Source organism: Adelges cooleyi, unplaced genomic scaffold, assembly GCF_023614345.1.
Source record: "Adelges cooleyi isolate 19-005CV unplaced genomic scaffold, UGA_ACOO_1.1 ACOO_flye_CR_arks_rails_tigmint_CR_PRNA_332, whole genome shotgun sequence".
Lineage (NCBI taxonomy): Eukaryota > Metazoa > Arthropoda > Insecta > Hemiptera > Adelgidae > Adelges > Adelges cooleyi.
Window position 1 is genome coordinate 96,168 of NW_026096005.1, and position 4,513 is coordinate 100,680.

Here is a 4,513-nt window from a genome sequence, read left to right on the forward strand (position 1 = left end):
ATTTATAAATATTAGAAACATTTTCTTTTCTACATTTAATTTAATTGATGTTTTAGGCTGTTACCAGTGTGGGGTCGATGGCCACCTCGCCAGGAACTGCTCGGCATCAGGTCCGTTGGCAACTCATTCTGGCAGTCCTACACCAAGTCCTGCTGGGGTGTCTCAGGTATTGATGTCACTGAACGATCATTCGGAGTGGACGAGTGATTGTTCAGAGCGACGACGGAGACAGCAACATCTGGGACACCGAATGGGTCGACAACGGACCTGACGACCATTGTGACCCACCTGGATATTAACAATCAGACGGGAAATCCAGATGAGGCAGACAATCCACAACAGGAAGTCTAGACGAAGGACAGTGATCAAAATAATTTGTCCATAAGGTAAGATAAATTTATGTGCAGGATAATTTAATAATACAATTTCTTTTAAAAACCATTGAAACTTCATTATTTTTCTATTATAAAATAATAAAAAATTAACTATAACTTTAGAAAACATTCATTTATTTTCTCATATATATATATATATATATATATATATATATACTTTCTTGTGTTGATATTTACAATAATACTTTATAAGCAATAAGTATTGTATTTGAATTTTTTTTGTTTTTTAGTGCTCTGTCCTCCGGCTAGACTTCCTGTTTTTTTATATATAAAAAAAAAAATAGAAAAAAACCAAAAAATTATATTTTGTGATTTGTTAACTTATAATACTGAGATGTTAAATACTGTTAGGAATTTGTTTTATTTGTTTAAATTGTTTTAAAACACAATGATTTCCATTGTTTTCATGTGTTTTTATACAAAGTAGAATGTTAAATACTGTTCTGTTAGATCTCGTACCTATTTTGATTTTATTTACTTGTTATTTTCCTTACATTGATATTTTTTAAACTTATATAAGAATTTGTAAGTAAAATACATTGATTTTCATGTGTCATAATGTTTTCATATTTTCATAAATAGATTAAAAATAGTAGGAATGTAGTTTTTAGACGGGCCAAAAAACCATTTTGTAGCAAATTATCCAAAGTTTTAGATTAAATAATTAATGAGTATTACTGGTGATACTCAGTAGCTATTTCATAAAATAATTGAGTGCATTTTTGATACTCAAGGCGAGCGTGGCAAGTGTATGTGAGAAGCATATTTGATACACAAAGCGCTTGTAGCATGTTCAAAAAAAAAATTAAAGTTCGTCTAAACACAATAAACTGTGCACCATATAAGATACTCAAGACGAGTTTGGAAATTCTACTGAAATTGATAAGGCAGTTAACTTGTTAAAAAAATACAATTTTTAAAAACTCCATATAAGGTTATAGTATTATTAAAAATTAAAATCTAACAGCCGAACAGCTAGTGGCTATAAGCACTACTAAGGATGAACACTTTAAGGAAAGAGTATCTTATACATATTAAATGACTTATAAATCAAGAAATACTTTTTTAAAAACGAATTGTTTATTTAGGAAAATCACACGCTAGCAAACAAATTTAAAATTTGGACATTAGTGATCAAAATGATAAGCTCAGAGAGTTAACGGAAAAAAATAAGCAAAAAGATGAACAAATCGTAAGACAAATTTAAGCTAAATTATATATACAATACAAATTAACTATTTACGTGTTTTTTATTCATACAAATAGACATCACTTAAAGAACAAATTAAGGCACTGGCTCAAAAAGTATCCAACTTACAATTAGTAAGGCATTTCTTCATTAATTGTTTGTAAATAATTATTAATAGTTACAAAAACAATATTACAATTTTTTTTTAGGAAAACCCTGTTTTGAGCCTTAACAATGAAGAGTTTTAAGTGATTCATTGGGTTTAACAAATTGGATTTTATTATTGACCAATTAAGTTTGTTAAAATTAGGCAATAATGAGAAAAAAAACGTGAATATTGCAACAAACGTAAGTCATAATATTAACTTATAAATAAACAATATTACAATTAGTGAGATGAATGGTGGTGCCCCAAGTACTCGATCTTCAGCGAGTTTTTTTTTTCAAATTTTCCCACTCAATTTGAAACTTACATGCATATGTAAAATTTTCTCAGCTTTTAAAAAAACATTTTTTTTATTTATTTTTTGGGCAACGGGAATAATTGTTATAAACATTTAATAATACAGTGACTCATATGATGTAACTCCATAAATTTTTAGACGAACATTTTTTAAATATTTTAATTATGAATTATTAATTTGTTTCTTTTTTATATGACTGTAAAGATCTACACTGTCGCTCAAAAGTTTTTTTGATTTATCGTTACAATATAAAATTCAATATTTTTTTTATGTTGACAAATGGCTAAGTTTATATTCCACACCTATGAAGGTCGGCGTGGCGGTGGTGGCGGTAGGGGAGGTCGAGGTAGAAGAAGGGGCGGCGGTGGCACCGGTGAGCCGAAGGCACCATTTCGAGGGCGTAAGTTGTTACTATATCGGTTAACCGATTTTCTCATATTATGTATAACCTCAACTAACCTTATAATATATTTCAGGATGTAATCTGTGCACCACCCGGGGCCACCGGGCAGCAGACTGTCTCAAGAAGAAGGGGCAGGACGGGGGTAATCAAAAAACCTCTTCTGCCTCTGCTGAAGGGGCGAATTCCGCTGCTGCCTACGCCATCAATATAGACGACCCATAGACTTCACCTCCTCTAACCGCCCAGGAAGAAGAAACCACCGCCACCGATCTGGAGGAGGAGCCGTTCAATTAATAAAGTAAGATATTTTACTTAAGTACTTGAATAATATTCAAACCTGGGTTCTTTTTAATTAGGTACTTGAAACATTTACAGTAAAAAATTCAAAATATTTTTTTTTTTTATTCTGATACATTATACTATACTTTTAATTCATTAATTTTCCATTTTTTTTGGTTTTGTGTTTTCTTAGAAGCTATAAACTTGATTTTTTCAATGTTCGATTTGATTTTTAATAATCGCTTTATCCTTTTTTTTTTTTTATTATTACTAATTTACCCAAACATTTTAGTCGTCAATTAAAAGTTTGGAAGTCGACATTTTTTTTGACACCCCCTTATGAATATTTTACGAGTATTCTTATAAATTGTATTTCTGTATGAGATTTATTTAATAAATTTGCGACCCCCAAGCCCTCAATTACGGTCCTGTCTATGATTTAACTCTCAAATGTCTGATTTTTTTGTATATTTCTAACAAATATATTTCAAACTAATTTAAACTCACCTAACTTTTTGTTTATTGTAAAATAAATATAAGAAATGTGACAATATTTATTTTGTGTGTAATTAAAATTTACAAATGTGATTACTTGTTTAGGAAGGTAAAAGGGGAAAACAGAAGATAATAGAAGATAAAACGGAGAAGCAACACGGTGCAAAAACATAAAATTTACTGGTAAAAACATGTTATATGTAATAAATGTAAAATTAATTTGTGTTTTACACCAAAAAAAAATTGTTTTTCTGTTTTCCATTGTAATTAATTTTAATTTGCAACCTCATTTATGTGTAATATAAACTAAAAGTAAATACAACTTCAGGGAAAGGCTTCGGTCAATGTGTAAATAATGGAGGACGCCATTTAATTGATGTATTGTTTAAAACCAAGTAATTTTTTTTTTAATGTAAAATGGCATAGAATTTGTAACTCAAAAATAAAAAAAAAAATTTCTGGATCTTTGTTTGTTAGTTTGTAATTGCCTTTTGAAATCAGGGAGGTTTTTTTGCCGGACCCTGTATTTGGCATTCTCGTATTATTTTAAACCGTAAATCCCAATGTCCATTCCAATGGACATACCTGTAACTTCTAAGCATTAAAAATAAAAATTAGAATATCATATTCAAAGGTCATAAGTTCCAGATATGAACACGGAAAATTTTTTTTTCTTCAAAAAACTTAATTCGGTTATAAAAGAAGGTTAAGCAAGTAAAATATTTGAGGAGGCGAAGATTTGATAGGATCAACACAGTTAATGTGAAAATTCACAAAAAATTCGATTCTGAATAGCATACCTCAATTTATTGAAGGTTTACCCAAATTTATATTTCTTATTACTTTTTTCCAAGATAGAAATGAAAATTTTAATTTTAAAATTTCTTGCATAGAATTTATATTGATATATAATAATCTTATATTCAGATTGTACTTAATATTTAATAATATTATTACATTAATAATACATTAATTAATTATAATAACGATTTCATAAACAACATCTGTTGAAAATTAAAACGTTTAAAAATTTGGATTCGTTTCACATGTTCCATATTTTAGAAATTAAAAACTCATGATAGCAAAAGAAAATGTTTTTAGTTTTTTTTTTAAAAATAAGCAAGATATTTTTCACTGCTTTTTAAATTAGAAAAAGCTGCATTTAGCAGAATATATGTTTAAAAAATATTGAAGTTACCATAACTAGCCCAAGATTATAAAGAACAAAATTCAACACATTTGATTGAACAAAATGAGTGAAGTTCCATCCCTAGTTCCCTTTTAAAAT

The 4,513-nt window shown here is 28.7% G+C and overlaps 1 long non-coding RNA gene across 1 annotated transcript; it reads left to right on the forward strand.

The window, feature by feature from the left end:
* The first annotated feature begins 1,482 nt into the window (after positions 1–1,482).
* On the forward strand, positions 1,483–1,908 carry LOC126840045 (uncharacterized). The gene is made up of 3 exons (XR_007686025.1): positions 1,483–1,587; positions 1,662–1,718; positions 1,794–1,908. It is a non-coding gene; the product is annotated as an uncharacterized LOC126840045 (long non-coding RNA).
* The last annotated feature ends 2,605 nt before the right edge of the window (positions 1,909–4,513 follow it).